The sequence below is a fragment of the Peromyscus eremicus genome, chromosome 3 (genome assembly GCF_949786415.1).
Source record: "Peromyscus eremicus chromosome 3, PerEre_H2_v1, whole genome shotgun sequence".
NCBI lineage: Eukaryota > Metazoa > Chordata > Mammalia > Rodentia > Cricetidae > Peromyscus > Peromyscus eremicus.
In genome coordinates, this window is record NC_081418.1 from 102637163 (window position 1) to 102664367 (window position 27205).

At 46.2% G+C, this 27205-nt stretch overlaps 1 protein-coding gene across 2 annotated transcripts in view; it reads right to left on the reverse strand.

Moving 5' to 3' along the window:
- Iqsec1 (IQ motif and Sec7 domain ArfGEF 1) overlaps positions 1-22891 on the reverse strand; it is a 222466-nt gene extending 199575 nt beyond the window's left edge. The window contains exon 1 of one of the 2 annotated variants that reach the window (XM_059258194.1): positions 22862-22891. The gene's annotated coding sequence lies outside the window, so the exon portion shown is untranslated. Of the gene's footprint in view, positions 1-11307; positions 11372-22861 lie in introns of those variants that run through there. The other variant, XM_059258193.1, reaches the window with a different exon arrangement.
- Between the last annotated feature and the right edge of the window lie 4314 nt (positions 22892-27205).

Sequence of the window (27205 nt, forward strand, 5' to 3'; positions counted from 1 at the left end):
CCTGTTCTGACTACCATTCATGATGAGCTATGATTGTCACCTGTAAGCTGAAATAAACCCCTTCCTCCTCAAGTTGCTTTGGGGTCACGTTATTTTATCAGCAACAGAAAACAAACTAACACACCAATTTTCCAATGAATGCAAATGTTTTTGGCCATAGTGGTCAAGAACAAGGGTGGGAAATGGCCAGGGTAGATTTGGCAAGCAAAGTGAGGCTTTCAGTTTTCCTGGCAAAAGAAGACGGCACTTTAGACTAGGGTCAGGCAATGGTCATGGAGAAGGGCCAAGGAATATGAAGACAGGAGGACACAGTGCTGTGTATGGAGAGGGAATGAGAGACTATGTGGTCCAGGGAGGCAAGAGAGAGAGAGGCATGCTGGGCTCCAGGTGCCATGCCTGCTGTTGGCTCTGGGATCTTGGGAGCCCAGCCACTCTGTACACTGTTCTTGGGTTCCCTGCATTCCCCTAACAAACATCCATGCTGCTAAGAGAGATCACAGACTAAAGAAAAGAGGGAGATGGAAAATGCTCAGCCAGTGAAGTGCTTACCATACAAGCATGAGGACCTGGGTTCCATCCCCAAAACTCACATTTAAAAAAAAAATGCTGGGTGTTGCAAGTAGATGGTTGGGATCACAGCACTGGGAAGGTGGAGACAGGTGGGTCCCTGGAGCTTGCTGGCCAGCCAGCCTAGCCTAATTGATGAGCTTCAAGCCAATGAGAGAGCATCTCAAACAAAGGTGATGGGTGATGTTTCTAATGATAGACAGTACCCAAGGCTACCATCTGGCCTCCACATACATGAACATGTGTACATACATCTTTAAAAGGAAAAGAATGGGGGGAGTAATGAGTTAATAAGGTGATGAACAGCCAAATGAACTGACATGAATGAAAGAGTGAGGAGGGAACACATTCCCATCCCCTAATAGGTGTTCCTCACAGTGGTCCCTCGTTCCACTTTAGTAAGCCAGAGGACTCTTCTTTCTCAGAGCCACTGTCTGCCTCAGCTGGGACAGAGAAAGATGGGTTGGAAAGGAGGTAAGAAGGAGGGCAGAGAGAGGGAAGTAGATGATGGGGGTTCTGTGGGACTTTCTCATTTTCCTCACTGTGCCTGGTGCAGCCTTCATCCGCTTCCTTCCCAGAGACCCAAGATTTGCCATCAGAGATGGGAGAGTTTGAGATCCCTAAACAGTCCATCGGGCTGTTTTAATGGCAGTGGAAGCATTAGGCAGCCCAAAGGAACATAAGGTTAGAGTCCTCAGACTCTGGTGGTGTGTGGTTTGGTAGCAACTAAGGGCAGAGCGGAGGAGGAAATACTGCCACATCTGGGGCTGAGAGGAGTGAGCAGCACCCTGGCTGAGGTGTGGTCGCTATCCGTGGTGCTGAAGGCCACCAGGTGCTGCAGAGAAGTGGGGTGAAGGTGTTTCAGAATTCAGAGGGTTCTGGAAGCTTTTCCCCACTCATTAGCATAAAGGATATGACCAAGGCCAAATACAAGTGTCTGAGAAGGACCAGACTCAGCTCCTGGAGGGCTTGACAGGTAATGCCTCCTGCCCCAGAATCCCTGCCAGCTCTGACAGTGCAGAGGGGTACCTCCCAAGGGCTTTGGGATACTAGCACTCCAAAGCTGGGTGGCACCAAAGTTGGGTCTAGTTGTCTGTTTGCCTTTCTTGTCAGGTCTCTGACTACTTTTGTCTCATCCTTTCTGTCCTCCAGCCACCTTTCTAGCCACTGCATACAGGGTGTGCACATTGCAGTCTGCATGCCAAAGGGTTTGCAGAAACATCAGCTAAGGAGAGTATTTTCATTTCCTTTTTGCATGTGCATGTGCATATATACACGTATGTGTACAGTGCTCACAGAGGCTAGTATAACCTTGGCTGTTGCTCCTCCGGACCTATCAATATTGTCTTTTGAGAGGATCTTTCACTGGCCTATGTACGGCTCACAGACTAGGATGAGCTGGCTGGCCAACAACAGGGATCCTCCTGTCTCTGCCTTCCCAGTGCTGGGATTATAAAAATGCACCACAACCTGCTTTGTGTGTGTGTGTGTGTGTGTGTGTGTGTGTGTGTGTGTGTGTGTTTAAAATGTGGGTTCTGGGACTCAAACTAGGGTTCTTCAGCTTGTAATACAAGCACTTTACTAACTGACCTATCTCTTCAGCCTTACTTACTTTCTTTCTTTCTTCATTCATTCACTCATTTATTCATTTATTTGAGACAGGGTTACACATAGTCCAGACTGGCCCCAAACTTGCTACATAGCCAAGAATGACTTGAATGCCTGATCTACTTGTTTCCACCTCTAGAGGCTGGGATTACTAGGTTAGGCCACCATGTCCAGGTTAAAGTGTTGTTTGTAAAGATTTATTACAACTTTATTACTTAAAAAAATACAGATTGAAAAAAATCACACCATGAAATTAACCAGATCTAAAGTTGCTACACCTCAGTGAACTAACTGTACATACAGTTAGAACAGTCATTCTGAAGCTGTGCAGTTTCATGTTGGATTTTACACTTTTACTACCAAATACATATTTTATGCATTTATTCACCACCAACCCACCAAAAAATTTCCATGACAGAGTTAAACCTAGAAAAACAATTATCTTTATATCCTTTCATGACCCACGTCCATTTACAGTTAGTTCTTTCTCATCGCCTAATATTTAATATTCCTTTTTCTCCTGTCTACATGTGATACTGTACCCACATGTACATATACATGTAAATATATATATATATATATTATAGGTTAAAATCCATATATGAGAGAAAGCATGCAGTTTTTTCTGAGATTGTGTGACCTTGATATTATACATTCTAAGTCCATCCATTTTTCCTACAAATTTTGTGATTTTGTCATTTTCCTTTATAGCTGAATATATTATATAATATAGCTATACTACTCTATTTTATATCTGTAACAGATTTCATTATCCATTCATCTGTTGAGGGACAACTAGGTTGGTTCCATTTCCTTTCTACAGTGAGTAAAACAGCAATAAACACGGGAATGTAAATGTCCCTAGGTAAATAGCCAGGAGTGAAAGAGCTGGGTCATATGTTCGCTTGTCTAAGCCACATTGGATTGGGTTCCATGCCCCTGGCCACCAAAAGAGTCCTGAGTGCGTGTTTATGTGGCGGGGGATGCATATGCACCACAGTACCCACCTGGAAGTTAGAAGGAACTTGTGGGAATTGATTCTCTCCTACCATGAGGGTTCTGGGAATTGAACTCTGGTTGTTGGGGTAGACAGCAAAGACCCCTGCCTCCTGAGACATCTCGCCAGCCCCACTTCTGGCTTTAAAGAACAAACTGTGATCATTCCAGAGAAGCTTACTTGTTAAACTCATGCTCTGCCCAGTTATTTAATCTGAGTCCTGATCCTTCCCAGCCTCAGCCTCAGCCTCAGCTCTTGTTTCTCTGAGACCACGTTCTCAGCCTTTACAACAAGGCATAAGACTGTCCCTTCAGAAGTCGACTTCACTATAGTGACCCATGCCCAATTTCCTTCCCTTCCTGCTACCAGGGTTTCTGTATCAAATGATCAGGGTTCCTTTATGGTAGTTCTGCCAAAGTGAGAGCCAAGAATTTAGAACACTCAGTCTAGGAGGGGGCTGTCTGTCACATAGAGTGGGCAGGGGTGCTAACTCATAAAATCCCAACAAGTTGAAATGTCAGCAACAAGGAAGAACACTGGTAACTAAAGGCTTTAGGGGGTGAGAACAGGGTGAGGCTATGTGCTGGTCTCTTTGCCACTCATATCACTGGGCTTGGAGTCTCAGCTGCATGAAGGATTCCTGAGGGTGGAAGCGTAGGGGCCAGAACCCAGCCTCCAAAAAGCAGGGGTTCAGACAATTTTAATATCAAGCTCCATCACATGACATGACACCAGCACCAGTGAACCCAAGTGTTAGAATCTTTTTCTGAGGTAGAAGGTATTGATTAGAGTTAAGCTTCACTCTATCCAGGTTCACTGGAGATAGGCACCCAATTTCAAGCTACTGCTACTGCTAGGTCCCTAATGTCTAGGTCAGGGCCTCAAGTTTTTCTCTGGGTAAATGTTTAGGCTTTGAAGGGCCACACAGTCTCTGTTGCTATCAAAGGACTGTGCTCTAGAAGGGTGAGAGTAGTAGGAGCACAGGCATTACCTAGCAATGTATTCTTGTCATCCTGAACTTGACTTCAGGCTACAAAAGACTGCCTTGTTCTGGGGGATGCATGAAGATGGGTGTCATGATTTTCCTAAAGTCATATAGAAGCCATTCCCTGGCTGTCAACCACCCTTCCCAACTCAAAAAGGAAAGAGCAATTAGTACATCCTGACCTGAGCATGGAGCATGGAGCTTGGAGCTGAACACAGTAAAGGCAGATGCTCTGGCCTTTGCTGAAGGGCCTGGAAACAGTTATATCAAAGAGCAACAGTTAGGAAAGCTCAGATATGACTTCGTGGGGGCTGTGATATGTTCATGCCACTGCTCTTGAGGGGAAAAAGACCCCATGCAGGGGCTGGATGTGCTGTGTAATCATTGGTCAGGGACATGTGCTTGTGGGAGGACACTGGAGAGATTGCTTCTCTGCCTGAGAGTCTACTGTATACATGCCTCAGCATCTCATGAACTGGTTTGGAAGGCTGGACAAAGAGGCTATAAGAAAGCTTTGAGTCATTGTTTTGAAGTATAGATGAAGCTGAGAGAAGAGAGTGGGAAAGGATGATAGATGATCCTTATTAATAGAATAATGGGACCTTATTAATAGAATCATTAAGCACCAGTATGAGGAAAGCATGCTTTGGGAATTAGGAAGTTGGGTGTGGGTCAAGGAGGGAACTCTGTTCTGCACACTGACTTTGAGAAGATCATAGATACCGGAGGAAGTGTAAGGGACTTGGCAGAAGATCAGAGTCAGAGTAGGATGGGGCGTGGAAGTGATCAGAGGGCTCACAGAAGGTCTTAGTCATGCAAAGGGTAACCAGTGGTGGTTATATCATAGTCACCTAGTGTCTTAGTCACTGTTCTCTTACTGTGAAGAAACACCATGACCAAGGCAATTTCCTTTCCTAATAAAGGAAAACATTTAATTGAGGGGCATGCTTACAGTTTCAGAGGTTTAGTCCATTATCATCATGGTGGGGAGTACAGTGGCTTGAGAGTTATATCCTGATCCACAGGGAGACAGACAGAGAGAGAAGGAGCTGGGACTATCATGGGCTTTTTGAAACCTCGAGGACAAATTTCCTCCAAAAAGGCCACACCTCCTGACCCTTATAATCCTTTCAAACAGTTTCACTTCCTGGTGACCAAGCATTCAAATATATGAGACGAGCCTATGCAGGTCATTCTTATCTAAACCACCCCATTCCACTCCTTGACCCCAATAGGCTTGTAGCTAAATCATGATGGAAAAAAAATGCATTCAGTCCAACTTCAAAAGTCCCTGTAGTCTATCATAGTCTCAACACTGTTTAGAGGTCCAAAGTTCAAAGTCTCTTCTGAGACTCATGGCAATCTCTTAACTGTCACCTCCTGTAAAATTAAAATAAAAAAGCAGATCACATAATTCCAATGGCACAGAGTATACATTACCATTCCAAAAGGGAGGAAAGGGAGCACAGTGAGGAGCTACTGGACCATAACAAAACCAAAACCCAGCAGGACAAACTCCAAATTCTGTATCTCCGTTTCTGATGTGAACATGCTCTTCAGATCTCCAATTCCTTTCATCTTTGTTGACTGAAACATACCTCTTTTTCTTGGGCTGGTTCCACTCCCTACTAGTAGCTTTCCTTTGCAGCTATCCCATGGCTCTGGCATTTCCAAGAGCTTGGAGTCTCCAACAAAATTTAGGCTTCACCTTCACAGCTTCATACAATAGCCTCTCTGGGCCTCCATGCAGGGACACCCCTAACACACACCTGGCTTCAGTGGCTTCCCTTAGCCTCCGAGGGAGATTGCACAACCCTTTTCTATGTCCTTGACTCTAAAGCCAGAACCTCTGGGCCAAAGTTGCCAAGTTCTTCTGCTGCTTGATGGGGCTTGATCTTGGCCCCCTCCTTCAACTACATTTGCATCAGCTTTCTGTTGCTGATGGTTTCCTTCACTGCCTAGTCTTTTCTTTGATTCCTTTTCACAAGTAGGAAGCTTAGCTGAGTGGGGTCTTGCCCTGAGGTCACCACTCCCTTTATTCCAATAGCATCAGGCTTTTCTTCAAACTTTTTTTTAAATCTCCTTGAACACAGGACTTAGCTCCAACATCACTTTTCCTGGTGCTTTTTCTCCTCATACTGCACATTTTGTATTTCTCTTTGTTAGGCTTGCTCCTTTTAATTATAGATCCATATAAGAATGATTATTAATAGCCATAGGACACAGTCAATACTAGACTTCTTGAAATCTCCTCTGCCAATGTCATTAATCTAAAATTCTTCAATTTAGCCTCATGCACATTTTTAGGCAAAATAGCTTTAGGACAAAAGGCAGCCACATTCTTTGCCAAAATATCACAAGAATGGTCTCTACGCCAGTTGCTAATATTCTCCCCCTCTAAAGCCCCTTTGAGCTAGGCCATCATGATTTACATTGCTCTCAACAACAGTCTTCCATGCTCCTACTAGTATGGTCCATTAAGCCTCACTTACAGCATTCAACTGATTTCCTAATCTAAAGTCCCAAAGTCCACATTGCGCCAACAAGCAGCATGGTCAGACCTGTCACAGCAATATCCTACTCCCTGGTACCAAGTTCTGTCTTAGTCAATGTTCTATTGCTATGAAGAGATACCATGATCAAGACAACTCTTATAAAAGATAGTATTTATTGGTGGCTTGTTTATAATTTCAGAGTTTTAATCCATTATCATGGCAAGGAGCATGGTGGCATGCAGGCAGGCATGGTATTAGAATTCTGCCCTCACTCCAGCTACATGACTGCACATGCGCAGTTCATGGAGTTAAGCAAAGGGTCTTGCATCTTATGTCATCAGTGTGCACTGCACATGTACATGCTGCATAGTCACAATCTGCACCTTAAAAAAGCCGGATGAATGGACCTGCCTCAACTGAATCTACCAGGCTGAGCTGAATCTCCAGGGGAGACCTTGCCTTGGAGGAGGTGTGAATGGGGATTGGATTGGGGGAAGGGAGGAGGGAGAATAGGGGAATCCGTGGCTGATATGTAAAATTAAATTAATTATAAAATAAAATAATAATTTAAAAAAAGAAAGAAAGAGAAAAAACAAAAATAAAAGACAACATTCACTGGGAATTTAAAAAAGCTCTCCTCACGTGCTCCCCCACCCCTCTTCCTCCTAATAAAACTCTCCACTACTAAGTAACCGGGTTCTTTCGTGAACGTGACCTTTCTGCCTGTAACCAGTGCAACCAGCTCCGGTTATCATTCTTTCACATGGTACTAGGAAAGTAGTTGGGAACTACATCCTGATCCAGAGAGAGGGAGAGGGAGACACACACACACACACACACACACACACACACACACACACACACACAGAGAGACAGAGAGAGCACTGACACAGAGAGACAGAGAGAGAGTGCTGGACCTAGCATGGGGCTTTTGTAACCTCAAAGCCCTTCCTTAGTGACACACTTCCTCTAACAATGCCACACTTACTCCAACAATGCCACATCTCCAAATCCCTGTAATTCTTTCAAAAAGTTCTACTCTCTGGTGACCAAGCATTCAAATATATGAGCCTAGGGGAGCCATTTCCTATCCAAACCACCACACCTAATTCTAACTGGTCACTAGGGCTCTCCTTAAATGCGGGCTTTCCCAACTGTTTCTACCTTGTATATTGATGTAGGATTTGCTGAGTTCAACAGACTGATGGCTTGGATTTGGGTTAATTAGTTGATGAGATAAAATTTAAAGGATTGCAAAGAAAAGCAAAATAAACAGCTGAACTGAGAATCTAGATGCCAACCTTAAACTTTCCAATGTGCAGCCTGCCATGGTCATAGGGCCTTTGCACTTGTCATTCAGCCCAGAACACAGGGCAATGCTTATTCTCTGAACATGTTTGGGAGCCTCCACAAGGCGCTCTGACTTTATCTTCTTCCTCATTGTATCACTAGTCCACCGTGCTGTCAACTCCTGAGAACAGGGCACTCCTCCTGCTTCATTCCCCACTTTGCAGGTTTCTGGAACCACAGTGGGTGTGCTTGGAGTGAGTCAGAACTGTGGACCACACATACACCAGGGGTGACAGAGGCTTTCCATTAAATATTTACTGAGTTTACATTGGATGTCACTACTGATGGGGCTGTGGGAACAGCAATGAAAGACAGAAGAACTTGCTGCTCCCAGAGATTGCACAGTGACCATGACACGATGTAGTGGCTTGAATGAGAATGACCTGATGGGCTCATACATAAATGCCTGGTCCTCAGTTGGTGGAACTTACTGAGAAGGATTAGGAAATGTGGCCATATTGAAGGAGGTGTGTCATGGCGGAGGGAGAAATATGAAGTTTCAAAAGACTTACGCCATTCCCAGTGACTCTCTCCTCTCTCTCTCTCTCTCTCTGACACTGCCTGCTGCCATGCTCTTAGTCATGATGATCATAGACTCTAATCCTCTAAAACTATAAGGCCCAAATAAATTCTATAAGTTGCCTTGGTCATGATGTTTTATCATAGCAATAGAAAAGTAACTAAGACACAGGCCAAGTGCTCAGGGGCCAATGCCACAGAGTAAACAACTCCAAAAACGGGAGGATGAGAATAGAGCTGAATGGGCCAGAGCAAGCGTGCCGATGTTAAGAGAGATGTGAGGAAGGTCGGACCACATAATGTCAGGAAAACAGAGAGGACTTGCTCTGGTGATACAGAGCCATGGGTAGGTGCTAAGCACAAGGGCATGGGACTGAATATGGTCTGGGAAGTGGGGGATGAAGAGGGAGAGTGTGGGAGGCTAGCTCTGTTTATAGAGTAAGCAAGGGAGGCTCTTCTGAGGTGGCATTGGAGGCATGTCCTCACATATGTTTCTGGTTTCCATCCTGTGTCCATGCCAGACACCGCTTATTGTGAGGAAGCTGGTGATGGGAATTCCCTGGGCTTGGCCTCCTGAATCTCTTATCATCTAACTATCCCTCTTAAGAAGAATCCTCTTGGAGGTACACTTTCTAAATACAGACCAATCTATCCAGTCCCTACCTTTGCCACATGGGGGCCACTCTCTCCTTGTCCCATCCTCCAGAAACAGCCCACACTACAGAGCTCAGAGAAGTCACTCGAACTAGCCTGTGCCCAGTCTGATCCCCTTCACCATTCCTTCCTCCAGGGCACAGTGACAGCTCTTGCCCCAGGTACGTCATTCCCTTGCACCCTTCTATAGACCCTGGTGCTCTGTGAGGTCCTATGAGGATGCACTGGCCCTTCCTGGAACTGTGGGTAGAAAACTGCTCTCCAGGCCCCTTCCCTGTGCCATGCCTACACTCCACCAACCATACGCCACACCGTCAAGCCGACACTGCAGACACTGGGGAGTGAACGGACAAGGAGCCAATGGATAGTATGATGTCACCCATTTTCCATGGCACAATACATTTCCTATGCCACTAAGACTAGAGATTTCCCCCAGTACATTCAACCAGCCCTATTCCTAAGCACCTGCATGCTGGGTTGCAGGGCCAGCAAGGGCTTTCAAGGGAAGATGGAACCACTTGGAGGTCAGGAACACCATGTCCATAGAGGGCAGCTCAGACTGGTCTGGCTGAGCACTACCTCTGAGTCTGTCCCTGAACAGAGCACAGTCAGTTTTCTAATTAAGTGTTTCAACTTGTCAGCTTAGCAGGGAGCACAGCAGTTCCAGAGGCTTCTCTCAAGCGATACTCCAGTTATGCTACGATACTGCAGCCTGTCCCCCCAGTTATTTAATTAGGAACTGCAGGTGTTAGCTGGAAAAGAAGCCGTGTGGATTATTTCAAAACAAGCTCCATCTCTGGGGGAGCCTGGGGTGCAGTGTGGGAGGAGGAAGCAGCCACTGCCCCAGAAGATGCTGGATGCGCTATGTTGGAGGCATTAACTTTCACCCATGAGCCTTCTGCAGAGAGCCAGGATGAGGCTAGGAAAGTATCCGGGTTCCACTGTCATCATCCCAGGGAAAAAAGAACTGAACATGGGCAGTACAGTCCATAGAGTAGCCCGTCCCAAGGGAAGGACAAAAAAAAAAAAAAAAAAAAAAAAAAGTCCCCAGCAAGCCTTCCGGGATAGCCAGGATGAGAACAGAGCAATGAATGGATTTCCCCAATGTCTAACTGGGACAGACAATTTCTTCCAGGCTGTGCCAGAAAATTCCTCTGCTTCATGGCCCTGTCAATCAGCAGCTGCCCTCACTCCTACCAGATGGCCACATCTGAGCCCCACCTCTCTCGAATGGCTAAACAGGCAAAGGGAAGATGGGAACTACCTTTCTCCAAAGGAAGACCAGAAGTAATACACATTGCCCATGGAGGGCAAGTTTTTTTCCCACCACAACTTGGCTCAGGGGAGGAGGAGGGCAGGCTGTCTTTGCCGCCCATCTTCCCAGCTACAAGCCAGCTGCAGAGGAGGGGGCTTTCAATAGTTGGATCTGAAGTGTTCTTCAAAGACCCACGTGTTAAAAGCTGGGTTGTGAGCCTGAGGTGCTACTGGGATGGGTGGACACTCAAGAAGGCAGGGCCTAGCAGAAGACAAATAACAGAGCTGCCCTTGGAGTAGGCACTGGACCCTAGCTCCCGATTTTCCTCTCTGCCTCCCAAGAGATGAGCATTCTACTCCATCACACACTCCCACCACGATATACCATGCTGCCACAGGCTCAAAGCAACAGGCCCAGGTGATCTTTGACTAGACCTCTGAGAGGCACATTAAATCCTTCCTTTTAGGTTACCCACCCCAGGCATTTGTCTCACAGCCACAGAAAGCTGGCAAGTGCAGTGGTCTAAGGGAGAAATGGAGACTGCTAAGGAGAATCACCAGGTGTCCTTTCCCACTCCTAACTGGCCCCTGCCAGAGATCCCATCGTGTGAGAGTCTGTCCTCCTGGTGGGTTATGTACATGCTCCATCCTTCCTGATCACTTGAAAACCATAGGTCAGCAGGTACCGATTACTAAATCATGCTGGCACAGGGCTGATGGGAATCTACACCAGCCCTGGGGCTCTCCGGTGGGAGACAGTGGCAGCTTAGAGAAATGTAAGAATGAGAGCAGAGTTCAGAACAGGCATAGGTGGGCCAGGGACACTACTCCACGGGAGAACGTGTAGAGGTACAGGCAGCCTCAACGCCTATACTCACCCCCAAGATGATGCTGTGAGAAGAGTCCAAAGTATCCGTTGAGATTCAAGACAAACTGTTATCTGCAAGCCCTTGTAAAATCAAAAAGAAAATCATACATTTTCTAGATACAGTGAAACCTCATTGAGGTAAGAATATCCCATTTCCGTTCCTCACCAGGCAGGACCCACAGATGCTGTCCAATTTGGGCACAAATAATATTGCCTGTATATCTTGCTAGCAAGTAGTCAGAGCAGTGTCCACAGTGCAGAGAGAGAGGATGAAATGGGCCCAGCTCATCTGCAGGCCTTGTAGATGCATACACCTAGAGCAACTTTGCTGAGGCCCATAGATATTGAGAAACCGCACTATATGCAGTCCTTCCAGGAGACCAGCCTCTCAGAGATGGTAACAGCCACTGTGTCCCAAGTATTCACTTCAGTATTACTTAAACGGCCTCAAATCATATTGTTTTCAATGCTCTATGCATAGGAATCAGCAGACCAAAGCAGGAGCCCTCCAAGAAATATCACAGCGGGAGTTTGGAGGTCAAGGAAAAGCAGCTGGCCCATTTCCAGACCAGCCTTAAACTCCTAATCCTGTTGCCTTTGTCTTCTGAGTTCTGGCATTAGAAGTAGGAGCCATCTACTGACTGGCAATGAGGCATTCTTTAAGTCTGAACAGATTTCCGCGTTCTCAGGCATGCCTGCCTTTCCCACCTTCTTAGTGAAAAGCATGATGCCCTCCCCATTCTTCAGCTCAGAAACCTAACTGTCTCTGGTCCTTTTTATTCCCTCACCCAAGTCAGCACTGGGCCAGCTGCTCCTGTAGGGCCCGTGTTCCTTTGTAAGTCTCTAGAGTCACCTTTCCTTCAGTCTTCTGGGAGTTCCACAGTACTACAGTGCTAGCTGCTGACCACAGCAGGGCCGGCTGCGGCAGTGAAGTGTGGCCTGAGGATGAGAATAACTTTAATCACCTTTCAGGAGCACCAGCTTCATTATTATAAGAAACGGAATTCATCAGGGACCACCATCACTATCCCCAGTTCTATGACTTCTCATCTCCAATAGACGTCACCTCAGGGGCCTTTGAGCTTGTACTCTTGGCACGGGAGGCTCTGAAAGGCTGGGCACTGTGCTGATGCCCTCATGACTGGAATCCTACTATCTGCACACTTTTTCCTGCACTAGATGGAAACCTCTGGTCCAGGCATGCCAGATGCACAGAGGCCTGGACTTGCTGCCCGGTTTGTCCTGTGGCTATTTGAGTCTATGCCTGCTGATTCCCAACACTATGATGCCAGGATCTTGGGAACTCAGCATTTTCTGTTCTGCAACTTAAAATGCAGGGGGCATATAGAGTAGATTTTCTCAAGTGACTTTGATACATGCAGGACATTACTCTTACCGTGGTCACCCTGCAGTGCTACAGCTTTGCAAGCTGATTCCTCCTATCTGAAACTCTGTGCCTTTTCATTAATCCCTCCCTCTCTAGGTCTCCTCCCTCCCCAACCTCTGGCCACTGTCTTCTGCTGCTCACTTCTAGTTCAGCTTCCTTAGGTTTAGTATAAGTGAGATAAGGCAGGATTTCTTTCTGAGGCGATAGACATGTTGCATGATAGCCATCCCACAGTATGTCTATATCTATACAATAGGTGTGTCCCATAAATCATTGAAATGACTGCGGTCGATATATTGTACACCCCAATAAACTTATCTGGGGGTCAGAGAACAGAACAGCCATAATATTAAACATAGAGGTTAGGCAGTGGTAGCACACATCTTTAATCCTAGCATTCCAGAGGCAGAGATCCATCTGGATCTCTGTGAGTTCAAGGCCACACTGGAAACAGTCAGGCATGGTGACTCATGCCTTTAATCCCAGGAAGTGAGCCTTTAATCCCAGGAAGTGATGGCAGAAAGCAGAAAGGTATAAAAGGCGTGAGGACCAGGAACCAGAGCTGGTTAAGCTTTTAGGCTTTTGAGCAGCAGTTCAGCTGAGATCCATTTGGATGAGGACTCAGAGGCTTCCAGTCTGAGGAAACAGGATCAGCTGAGGAACTGGTGAGGTGAGGTGGCTGAGACTTGTTTTGCTTCTCTGATCTTCCAGCATTCCATTTTATTAATAAGACCATCTAACAATTGGTGCTACAAATGACTGCTGATCAAAAATGACCTTAAGCCTGGTGGTGGTGGTGCACAACTGTAATCCTAGCATAGCACTCAGGAGTCAGAGGCAGGTGGATCTTTGTGAGTTCAAGGCCAGCCTGGTCTACAAAGCAAGTTCCAGGACAGTCAGAGCTTTTACATAGCGAAACCCTGTCTTGGAAAAAAAAAATGAGCTTAAAGACAGCACCCAGGAGGCAGAGGCAAGCAAATCTCTGAGTTTAAGGCCAGCTTGATCTACAGATTGAGTTCCAGGAGCCAGAGCTACACAGAGAAACTCTGTCTCAAAAACAAAACAAAACAAACAAACAAACAAACAAACAAACAAAACCCCTCCAAAAAAAGGCCTTAACAACACCTCACCAGCTGTAGCACTCAGGAGAACAGGCCCTGTGCCTCTCCTAGGCAACACAGTAGAACTGACCCTGCAGGCAGGCGTAGGGGGTAGGGGTGAGCCAGCCCTGAGGGCAGGAGAGGAGTACAGCTGGCTGCTGTGGATATCGCTCTGTATGCTGTGAGCGTGTTGCTCTGATTTGGTTGATAAATAAAAGGCTGATTGGCCAATAGCCAGGCAGGAAGTATAGTATCGGCGGGACAAGCAGAGAGGAGGATTCTGGGAACAGGAAGGTAGGTTCAGGAGTCGCTAGCCAGACACAGAGGAAGCAAGATGTAAAAGTACCAGTAAGCCACAAGCTATGTGGCAACTTATAGATTAATAGAAATGGGTTAATTTAAGATATAAGAACTAGATAGCAAGAAGCCTCCCGCGGCCATACAGTTTATAAGTAATATAAGTCTCTGTGTGTTTGCTTGGGTCTGAGAGGCTGCAGGAACCGGGCGGACACAGGAAAACTCCAGCTACAGCTGGTACCACCTCCCTCGTGGTGGTGTGAGCAAGGAAAGATGCCTTCCCACCTCTCATTCCATCCACCAGCAGGGGAAGGAGCTGACCCTCCCCTTTACCAGCTGCAACACCTGGGAAAGCAGGCACTGCACCTCTCCAGGCAGCACAGTGGAGCTGACCCTGTTGGTGAAGGCGCAGGTGAGCTGACCCTGAGGGTGTGAGAGTGGGATATCCGGCAACACCACCCTGTCATATGGTAGTAAAGGCAGGGAAAAAAGCTCTCCCCGCCCCTTGCCTCTGCCACCTATTGTGGACAAGGGACCTGACCCTCCCCCCTTACTAGCTGCAGCACTCAGGAAAGTGGGCCCTGCACCTTGCCTGGGCAGCACAGCAGAGCTGACCCTACTGAGAGGGGTATGGGTGAACTTGCCCTGAGAACATGAGTGTGGGAGATCTGGCCCTGCCCCTCATCTGCCATATGGTGGTGTGAGTGGGGGAGAGATGCGCCCCCCCCTCCCCACCTGAGGTCATAAGAGCAAGAGAGCTGTCCCTGCCCCTCACCAGCTGCAACGCTTGGGAGAGTTACCCCTGCACCTTGCCTGGGCAACACAGTAGAGCTGGCCCTGATGGTCCAGGAGGGCATGAAGGCAGGAGAACAGAAACTGCCCCTTGCTTACTGCTACAAGGAGTGAACTAGTGGGGCAATGCTGGAGAGCTCACCCTGGTGGTGAGGACAGGGGAGAGTTGGTGGACTGATCAACCCTGCAACTACCCAGGCCCAGAACCAGGGTTATGAGTTGGCCCACCCCAACACCCACCTCATCTATGATCTGCCGGAGCATATGAAGGGGCCAGTTCTGCAGACTTAAAACTGAAGGATCTCCATGATACAGGGCAACAATAAGATATCTAGGAGGAGACTCAGTAAGGGCCCAGCATCAATAGTGTAACAGAAACCAGAGGCCTCAAACTAGACCAATGACTCTTTGCAATTAATACATGCAAGTAAAGATATATGGATAAAGGGGTTTACTGTACAACTCACTGTATCACACTATAGCTTCCATGATGAGGTTTTTCCTTTCCCCCCCTTTTTTTCTCTTAAATTTTATTTTATTTGTGGGGGTTGCAAGGGCAGAGGGTGGATATGAAGGTATGGGAAAATAAATGGAATCAAGAGGCATGAAGTGGAAGACACAAAGAATAAATAAAAAGTTTAAAAAACTTTTTTAAAAAAGTGCAGCTACAATGCAGAAGTGCAGCTGACCACCTGCCATCTTGGTTCTGTGGCTATCTCTGCTGTCTTGCCTCTTACTGAAGCTACTTTCCTCCCTAGTCTGGGGTGTTAATTTCAGGCTAGAAGGCAATGGCATATTCTTAGAACATTCGTGGCAGTCCTCCTGGTCACCCCCTTCACCTCACTCAACAGGCTAGTCTAGTTACTCCCTGTGTGTCATGCTGGAGCATGAGGTATATGGCTATTGCTTCATCCAATTTCCTATTTTGTAGAGGTTCCTGAATCCTCCAAGAGGCATAACCATGTCAGTCACTACAACCATGATTATGGGTTTGGGGTGGCTGGAGAGAATCTTGCTAGAGTGTAAATACCTGAGCTCTAGTGTCCATGACATGCTGTGACCATGTGGGCCTCTGCCTGGGGCCCAAGATTAAAAATTGATGATGCAGAAAAGTGACTTGTAGTGTTATACTCTGTACTGAGGACTTGTTGATGGTCCCTCTAAATTGGCTAAACTCTGTAACTATGAAGTAAAATGGAGGACTTGTAGATATGTTCCTCAGGACCAGAGCAGCTTATACCTGGCTATACACTTGGTGTCCAGGCCAAAGTCACTGGCCTTGGCATTGCCTCCAACATCCAAGATGATGTTGCCGGACTTCAGAACTACAGCGTAACTATTCATAATCTGCCTGTAGACCCTCCAGAATCATCCTCCTGCAGGTGTGCAGCCTATAAACTTGTGTGGCCTCCCTGACCTGTGTGCTTCATCAACACTCACTACTACATTATCACTAGCCATACTACTAAGGTTAACTAAATTTTTTTTAAAAAAAAAAAGGAAAAGCAAAAAAATAAATCAAAAGCTAGAAGAAAAAAAGAACTAAAAATAAAAACCAAAGTCCCAATCTAGCAAACAAGAAAGGTAGCCACAAGTCCCACTGTATGGGCTAAAATTCAGCCTGGCCTCGCTCTTACATACATGGTTTTAATCCCCTGCCTCCTTCTGGAGGCAAAGCAGAAAACAGACCAATCATAGCTTGGTATATCCTGCAGTGGTCATCTCCCCTTTTGGCCTCAAGGATACTTTCAACTATGATGATGATGATGATGACAATGACGACGATGATGACGACAGACCATGGAAGCTTTCACATCAGTGGATCATGGAGATTGATATTTACTTGTTAAGTGAGAGAGAAGGATGGAGGTGTACAAGTGCAGTGTTCCGTGTTATTGAAGCTATACTGCAGAGTGGTGAACACTGAATGTTAAGTATATCCTTGTGGGAACCACAAAGAAACAGCTATACAACACACCTAAGACGAAAAGGGTAGGAATTGAATGTTTCACTACAAAAATAAGCTGAACAAAGGAAATAAGCTGGAAAAAAGGAGAAAGACATAGAAAACAAGGAATGAATGGCAGAAGTCCTTACTTATAAGGAACTGATTTAAGTTGAAACAGATTTGACACTCTACTCAAAAGATGGGTATGTGCTGGAGAGATGGCTCAGTGGTAAAGAGCACACACTGATTTTGCAGAGCACCCAGGTTTGGCTCGAAGAACCCATAACCACCTATAACTCCAGCTCCAGGGAGATCCAATGTCTCTGGTCTCTGTAGGCACCTGCACATGTGCACATCTCCATTCACAAACACACACATAATTAAAAAATAAATCTAAAGCAAAAACAAAAGACAGGCAGAATGAATAGAAAGAAGTATTTGGCTGTCTGTTTAGAAGATCTGCCTACCAAAGAACATCCAGACTGAACAGGATCTCAGGAAACATGTCCTAGGCAAAGGGAATGACAAGGCCAGAGGGCCTGGGCATCCGTGAGTTCAGAGCAGAAAGGCCAGAAGTATGATGACCAGAGAGGTGGAGCAAGAACCAATGGAAAGATGAAAGACACTCTGAGAATGGGACATTCTTTTTTCTGTGTGAATTGGGGGAAACTGAGGCTCAGGGAAAGGGAGCCCTTCCTTATGGGCAATTGCAGCCCATGTGCTCTCACACATGGTTCCAGAGTCCTCATGTGCTCACACCCTGATCCTGGGTCACGGAGTCATCACCTTCTAAGTATGTACTCAAAATGAGAACCACAAGAATTCAGAGACAGGCTTTTTAAGCAGACATAGTAACCCAGTCAAATCCCCACTGAGTCCATCAGTAGTCTTTCCACATCACATACCCCCACACCCCACACCCCCACCCCCCTACCCCTGTCTCTCTGGACCATCTCCTAAGCAGGCACCAGCTAATTCTAAACACATAGGTAGCTTTTTGCCTACTTTGAATTTGACTTGAATCTAATTCCTGTAACGTGTTTCTACTTGTGTAAGGAATGGGCCAATGGTGCCTCCAGAATCAAGCAGAACACATACATACACTGTGTTGTATATCAGTGTTGGTGTCCTGTAGCTTTTTCTTACTAGTTGAAACATTCCCTCCTGGAGTGAGAAGAGAAGCTCAGAAGACTCAAGGAAGCCAACAAAACTCATAAAGCTCAGAAAGTGCAGAAATCTTAGACTTGAGAAGCTCAGAAAGTTACAAGACACATGAGTCCCACTCATGAGGTTCTCCTAAAAATATACAGGATGTAAATAAACTATTGGGGACTACTCAGTAGAGCTGCCTGCAAACTGTACAGGGGGTTCCAGGGATACAGCTTTCATGAGATGTTATCCACCCTGGGGTGATTAAGGTGCCCAAGCATCACCCTGTAGGTAAAACTAGTAAACTCAATGGTTTCCTAGAATAGATTTAGATGGAAATTTGTTTGAGCTGTTATTGGTGCTCTCTCTGGAATGAATAGATGTTTTGTTTGTTTGTTGTTTTGCTTTTCATGTGTCCCAAGAAAAGTCACACAACACAGTTGGAGATCCACAATGCTCTGGCTTTACAGCACTCTAGATATAATTCAAAGAAGCATTATTGAACTGGAAGGCTATCCTGAGAAAATTGCTCAGGATATGGTACTGAGACTCTGGAAGACAGAAAGTAAAAAGCTCTGAAATCAATAATGTCCCCAGAAACTTCAATCAGAACTCTGGTATGGGAGTAGAATGCATGGTGGATAGACAAATGGAAACTCTCCAAGTTGTTCAAGACAACATGGGCTCCCTCAGAAACTGCTTGGACATTCAGAGTTGTGCCAGCAAAGACTAGTAGGGAAAGGAGAAGAAAAGGAGAAAGTATCACAGTCACTAAATGTGACATATACTGTCTGCTTTCCACATCCCCACATATTTTTGTGTGCCTTAATTGGTCCACTGACTTTGAGAATGAAATCCTTGCTCCCATGCCCTCATGGAGCACACACACCCATTGGTTTCCATGGCCTTGGTGAGAATAAGGCATGCACACAGTATGTGCTCAATAGAGACTTCTTAATGAGTGTGAACACTGAGATTTGTTCAGTGTCAGACCCAAACTAATAAAGAAGTTAAGAGAAAAACAGATTTAAATTCAGAATTGTCTGACCCCAGTGCCTGTACTGATTCCACAATGCTAAGCCATGTCTGTGCATACCATGTTATAGTTTCTATCTCAAAGCTTATGTGTTCCAGGTTTGGTCCCAACAAAGCTGTCAGGGTTCAGAGATGGAGCTTTTGGGAGGTGTGATGGACAGTTTTATGTCAACTTGACACAAGTTCATTTGAGAGGAGGGAATCTCAATTAAGAAAATGCCTCCATAAGACTGGGCTGTAGGCAAGTCTGAAGAGTATTTTCTTAATTAGTGATTGATGAGGGAAGGCCCAGCCCATTGTGGGTGCTTCCATCCCTGGGTAGGTGGTCCTGGGTTCTATAACAAAGCAGGCTGAGCAAGCCATGTAGGACAAGCCAGTAAGCAGCACCCCTCCATGGCCTCTGCATCAGCTCCTGCCTCCAGGTTCCTGTCCTGTTTGAGTTCCTATCATGACTTCCTTTGATGATAAACAGTGATATGGAAGTATAAACCAAATGAACCATTTCCTCCCCAACTTGCACTTGGTCATGGTGTTTCATCACAGCAATAAAAACCCTAACTCAGACAGAAGGTGATTAGATCATAAATGCTGTGACATCATCATCATATTAATCCATTTATGGATTCATAAGTTAATGGGCTACTGAGAGGTGGTAGAAACTTTAGGAGGTGGGGCCTAGTCAAAGGAAGTAGGTCACTCCAGCACCACCACATGCACTATCATAATGTTCTGTTTTGTCAGAGGCCCAAAGGGATGAGGTCATATACCACAAATTACAGCCTTTGAAACCACAAACCAAACCAAATCTTTCCTACTTCTGAATTATTCTTCTCAGGTATTTTGTCACAGCAATGGAAACTGACTGACATTCATCCCAAAGCCCAGACTGGCTCAGCCTTCATTTAGCAAGGCTTCAGGAAAATCTTCTGCCTCTCTCTGGTCTCCAAAGCCAAAAGCATAGTTCTTTTAACCTGTCATGGGAAACACTCATGAACTGTTTAGCAGTTCTCATGAGAAAAATGAAAAATATACATACATACACATATACATATACATACATACATATATATATATATATATATGGATTTAGAGGTGAAGAAAAGGGCCTAGATAATTTAAAAGGCCATCTTGTCTATGGATAGAGCAAGATACATGTTCACCAAAACCAGATAAATTTTGTCTAATTGCTTTCACTAATGCAAAGCCCAATCATTCCCCAGCTAAGCAATCCTCCTCCCCTGCTCCCAACCTCGAGTTGCTTGATGCTGCCTTTGGAAAACATGTCACAGTTCAGAGACCTAAAGAAGAGGGACAAGCTGCATGGAACCATCTTATTCCTAACGGTCAGAAGCAAATTTTCCAAACATCCATGAGCTCATGCTTATGAAGTGGGCACATGTTCAACCTTGGACAGTGCCTGTGATGGAATGATGCAGTCATCCCCTCAAGAGGCTCCTCTCAGAATTATGCAGGGCTTTGTTAATACAAATTTCTGGGTCCCATTAGGCACCCAACAGCCTTGGGAGTCTCAATTTTCAGCAAGCAAAATGGGCCCCACTGCTGTGCAAAGGCTTTGCAGTGAGACATGCAGGTTCTGCACTAGAAGGCTGCAGTATTTGCGACAAGCTATGTGGTGGCATTCATTGCTCTCAACTTCCTTGAACTGAGAGAATAGAGCAATCACAGATGTCTGAAGGGTGGGGTAAGCTGTGCAATAAGGTAGGTGGGCTGTGCAGATGAGGCACATCCCTCATTGAATGTTATTTAGTCCTCTTACTGAGCATTTTGACAGCAAAGTCCATCTCACGGGTTTGACAAGTAGCCAATAAAAGAAAAGGTGTAAGGTTGACCTGTGGAAAGTGTTTGCATTTCAAACAGCCTTGGCCTTCCTTCCCAGCCTGCCTGCATCTCTCCATTCCTCTAGAATCCAAATTCTACAACCGTCTTTTCTCCCAAGCCACCCTCCCTCCAATAAAATATCATTAGAGGATTCAAATTCAGGGCCTCCAGAGCTCTCTCTAAATGGAATCATAAGTAGACACATGGTCCCAGGAACAATGACCAAAGTCCTGCGTTTGCAAAATTGTTCAGAAAAATGAGTCATTTCATTTGTGGAAAATGAATACATCTGATCTTGCAACGTTTTTGCCTGGGGAAAAGTGGTGCACATGAATTCCCAAACACGCTCATGCCCAAAACAGCTCCCTGTTAAAGAGGATCAGAGAATCTGCCAGAAGGCTGCAGCTTGCGTCACAGGAATTCAGGAAGAGTACCCCCACCAAGCAGGGCCCTAGACAGGGTGAGGTGTCCTGGCTCAGGGTGTGTGTGACCTTCACTCTGAGCAAAGACAGTTCATTCTTAGCATCCGTTGCATCTGACTTAAGCTACAGGCACCCCGAGCAGGTAGTATGCAGCCTGCTTATAGTCCATAGGAGAAGCCCACACCCCAGACATCAATCAGTCCCAACTCCAAAGTAAAAAAAGCACTCTTACTGGGTTCCTTCCTCCTCAGACTGTTCTTTATTTTTAGCTAATTGTTTGAATGAATAGCATAGAATACGGTTCACGCAAGAGGACTGCTATATACACGCCAAGGAGGCCCCTGCTCCTAGCTGCCGAAGACGTCTTTTACTAGCGTCTTTATTTCTTTCCGCCTCTTTTGTGGTCTCACCCACTCTTTCTTGCGGAAAAAGAGATACGGATGCACGGGTTCCCTCACCTGCCATCTCCTTAACCACTCACTCCTGAACTTTTCTCCCCTCAGCACAAGAGCTTCCTTGTTCTTCTCACAATAGGCCCACTTCAGCTGCTTCACTGGCTGTCCCATCAAGTGGCTCTAGTCACCCATCTGATCCCTCCTTCCATCTCCTGGCCAGTCTTGGTCCCGAGGCTATCACTCCTCTTTGATGTCAACTCCCTCTGCTGCCAGCCTGGAGATCGTGTTGTCTGCCCCAAGATAATCCCCTTACTACTGCACACAGCCCTTTTAGGACTCTCCCTTTGGCCCTTCTCAGTATACCTCTGCTTCCTGATGGATGGCTCAGGAGCTCTAGAACCTTTCATTCCATGTCGACTTTCTTTCTAGCTGTTGCCCATCTTCCCAGGAGATGCAGTCACTCTACCCTCCACGTCCCATTGTCAGGGTGCCTAGAGAACCTTCAACACTGACACCCCAGATCCACCAAGCTGGACCTTGAACTACACACCAGCCATCTTAGCCATTACCCAGAGACCTAGAAGTCCATCAGAGTTCAGAGCCCACAGGCTCTTAAGCTGCCTCTTTGCCTCTCCCTCCTATTATCATGGTCCCTGTGACAGAGGCAGAGGCACTGACATGCAGAACTCCTTCTCACCTTTGCCCCTCCCTTTGGCCCAGTCACTGTTCCCACTGCAGACAGTACACCAAGTCTATCTACATACTCATTAGGTAGGGCAAGAAGGGACAAAAAAACTCCCTGTGTTCCCTGCCCCATGGAGACACACCCATGTGGCAGTCAAGAGGTGAGAGTCTATCCCACACCAAACATCTTAAAGATTTATCACATTGTGCCCATCCCAGCCCCAGCAGTGACAGCCCAAACCAGTCACAGCTTAAGCACAGTAGGACACTAGCAGCCTTATCAAGGAGAAACAACCAACACAGGTAACCTGAACTTACTCTAAACCAGGAAATGTCTACACCATAAACACAGGTTTGTATGCTTCTACACAACATGCCAGGGCCCCTGAGACAGCAGGCCAGGGCCAGAGCAGGGGTCAGGGAGGCAGAGAAACCTACAGGGAAAAAGTCAAAGCACATGGTTTCTGAGGGCCACTCCCGAGACAGACACACAGAAAAAGTAGATGAAACACATACCTGATGCTACGGGAGCTTTCTTCTTCAGACCTGCAATGAAAAGAACACACACTTAGATACCACATCTTCCACTCAAGGGACAGGGACACACAGACTCCTCAGCTATTCCTAAGACCCATTCCTAGCACAGTAGATTGCTAGCAGGCCCAGCCCCAGCATGGTTTGGCTGTTCATTTCACTCGAGTCCACCTTGCAAGCCACTCCTCCCAGAACTCTTGGGGCTTCATTCTCTTTATTGCTTGGACTCATGTCATCCTAGGAGTTGGTGGCAAACTCAGAAGAAGGGGCTTGTTGCTCAGAAATGCTGTACAGGGAGCATACCAGAAGCTAGGTAAATGAATGAGTAAGGAAGGGGCTGAAGGTCCCCCTGTGTCCCCTGAAGGAGTCCTCGGAGTGATTCCCATTGCCATCTCTACTTTCAAGAATCCAGAAATCAATGACAGCCACTTCTCAGAACAGACAAAACTAAATGTCCAGAAGCTGGACATTAGATTCTATTGCACAAGTCTCACATAGAATTAAAAGCACAAGGTGCCAACAGAGCTACCTTCTTTTTCCACTCTAAGAAGGTGATTTGGGGTTAAATCCCCTACAGCTAATGACTGAAGCCCTAGGTAGGCTTCCTGGAGCAAGGAGAAAACACCACAACACACATTCAGAAATTTTGTATCTGGATGCTCCAATCTGGATTTTATCACCAGAAAGCAAAGAGAAATAAAAAGGTACTTAATCGAAGTCAGGCAGCTTATCTTTCTGCCCAAGGCCTGTAGCTAACTCTTCAGCACACACAGGACCAAGACAGCTTCCCCAGAAACAGGCCTTTCTGACCAGTCTCAGCCTCCTCCATGAACTATGCAGTAACCATAAGAGGGAGAACAGGTACAGTGTCCCATTTATCCGTGGTGGATATGTACTGAGGCCCCAGAAGATGGCTGAAACCACCGCTAGTACCAACCCCTATGTGATGGTTAATCTTGACTATAAAATTACTAAAGCACACCCAAGGGTGTCTGTGAGGGTGTCTCCAGAGGCAATTAGATTCTGAAAGCTCTGACCTGATCTATGGTTTGATGGATCCACTCATGGATTCAAGTGTGGGAGGTGCTGTGGCTGCAGAAGGTGGGGCGTGGTTGGAGGAAGTGGGTTGTTAGGGCTGTGCTTTTGAAGAGTGTGTGTGGGCCCTGGCCCTGGCCCGTTACTTTTCTTGGCTTCCTGGCCATCATGATGTGAGCAGCTTTGTTCCTCCACAACCTTCAGCCACAATGTTCTGCCTCACCACGGTCTAGAACAAAGCAGCCAGCTCTCCGTGGCTGTAACCCTCTAAAACCAAGAGCCAGAATAAATTTTCCTTCCTTTAAACTATTGGCTTCAGACACTTGTCATGGGGGTGAAAAGTCTGACACTTGCTGTAATTTAGTGCCTTTTTCGTCTTTACGGAGCACTCAGGCATCATGGCCATAAATTCTTAAGTTTGAAGTATGACAGCAAACACGCCGATTTCTTTTTTCCTTTCCATGACTGCAGACAGATGATTCACTCTTACCATACCTCAGCTACGATTTTCCTTAGTAGGTCAAGAACTTTTCACCTTTGCACTCTGAGCAAGTACTTAACAGCTGCTCCTTGGTGCATCTCAGTTGCCACTGTCACTACTCTTGTTTTGAGATCACTGTTAATTAAATGAGGGTCACTTGAGTACAAGCACTGTGATATCAACATAGAACTGATCATTGGGACAGCCGATGAATGACTAACAAGGGGTAACATATACAGCATGGATACACTGGACATGTCCTAGGAAAGATGGAGCAGGAGGGTATAAGATTTATCACACTGATTAGTGTGTAATTATAAACACAGCACGAGGGCTGAAGAGAAGGCTAAGTGAGTAAGAGCACTTGCTACTCTTCCAGAGGACGCAAGTCCAGTTCCAAGCATCCATATCAAGTGGCTCATAACCTCCTGTAACTCCAACTTCAGGGGATCAGTGCCCTCTTCTGGCCTATGTGGGTACCACCTCACATGGCACACACACACACACACACACACACACACACACACACACACACACACACATACACACACACACACACAAATAAAAATAAATATTTTTAAAGGACAAGGGGTTTTTTTGTTATTGTTGTTGTTGTTAATAAGCAGCATGATTTTTTTTCTGGAATGTTCATTTAATACTTTTGGATTGTGCTGACAAAAGAACAGAAAGCACAGCCCTAGACAGGTAGAACAACTGAGGTTCCCAGCAATAAGTGTTCCGGGTACCTAAGCACTATTGAAAAGGCACCAGGCTCCCTATGCAGCAGTTCAGTGTAGGTATCAGAGCATGAAGCGAGGGTCACGCTGCTCTACACAGGCAGGGGGTGGGGGGGGGGTGGTCATGGGATGTGGGAATAGTCAAAAGGCCCCAAGTGGTCTCCTGGCCCCAGAGGGCTAGGGACAAGGTCCCAGTGAGCACTGAGGAGCTGAAGACTCCACGAAGCCATTCTCAGCCTGAAGACAATCTAGTCACAGCAATAGGAAAGGCAATCCCCAGGAGCAGAGACCAAGAGTTTTTGTGTTTTACTTTGTTGTTTGATCACAGCTAGGAGAGAAGAGAAAGTACGTAGGGGACAACAGGGGGAGAGGGGAGAGAGAATGAGAACAAACGTGTGTCATATACACATGTGTGTGCAGGCATACATCTCAATCCTAATCTCCTTCTAGGTTGTGCTGCCTTACAAAGCCATGCCTATCCTGTGAGCCTCTAGGGAGGCCCCTATGGGGAGGGACTAAGTAGTTTAGCTTGTTGCTGAAACATTGAAAGGCCCTAGATGTGCACACATAGAAACTAACTCTGACCCTGAGCAATTCCATCTGTCCTCCTGTGGTGGCTATTCTTGGCTGTCAACATGTCTGGATCTATGCGCTTCTTAGTTTTTATTGTCAGTTTGACACAACCTAGAGTCAACTGGAAAGAAGAAATCACAATTGATGAAGTGCCCAGGTCAGACTGGCCTATGACAAAGTCTGAGAGGAACTGTCTTGATTGATGAATGGTGTAGAGGGTCTCGGCCCATTGCAGGAAGGACCAACCCTAGGGAGGTGGATCTGGACTATATAAGAAAACTAGCCGAGTGTGAGCCAGTGAGTAAATCAGTAAGCCGTATTCTTCCATGGTTTCTGCTTCAGTTCTTGCTCTGACTTCCCTTGATGATGGATTGTGACCAGGGAGTTGTAAGCTAAAATAAACTCTCTTCTCTCGCAAGGTGCTTTTGATCAGAGTGTTTCATCATAGCAACAAAAAGAAAACTAGAACACCTCCATAGCCTGACCCCACATAGTATTTGTGAGTTCTCCTGAGATTGCTTTGCATGGCTGCAGGGCATCTGGCCACTCTCTTTGAAATCACAACCAGTCTGATCTCCATAGGGAAGTCTTTCTTGGGAACTCTTTGCCACTGCTTTTAGGGTATCTCCAACTGTGGGTGCAGTTCAAAAAACATGGAGATAGCATGCATTTGCTATCTTAATCGTTTTGGGGTCCTGTATTATGCAGCCACAGATGTGGTTCCTTCCAGTGGCTCTCTCATAGCACACTGAAGGTGGCTTCTATTTAGCCTCACATGAGGCTCTCTCACTACTGCCTGTCCACTCAGTAAATAAATGTCCATCATGTCCACTGTGCAGCCCCAGGGATCACACAGGCAGAGACTTCTTGCTCTATGGCAGAGTTATATCAAGGTCAGCTCAAGCCAGTAGTCCTAGCAACCTGGGATGCTGCAAGACCAGGAGATGCCAGGTAATAAAGCAGAGCCCTGAGCTGCCAGTCTCTAGGATCGAGGCCAGTACTGCTCCTGACTGGCTTCCATGTGGATTCTAAAGTCATTCAACCTGTGTAAGCCTTAATTTCCTTATGGATTACAGAGGAAAACAACAATTAGCCCTCAAGAATATAATAAAGAGAAAACCCAGATGCTCAGCACTTAGTAGCTGCCAACTAGGCTGCATTTTTTTGCCACCTGTCTGCATGTAAAATGGAGACTATACGGTGCCCCAGCCATGAGGCTGCTTTGTGGATGCTCTGAGGCTCACCATGGGGCTTACAGGAATATTGGAGACTTCCAGAATGGCTGCTGTGTTTGAAGAGCTGAGCCACACATGGACCTGGCATGGAGCAAGTCAAGACAAGTCTGTGTGGGAAATTGTGGTAAAACAGCTCATACCTCATCTCACATTTACAAGATGCCCCTGAACACCATCAAATTGAATTGCTAGTTCAAGAGCAGAAGCTGCTAATTTGGAAACAAGATGCAGAAAGCTGCAGAAACTCTGAGAAGAAGAGGTCTCT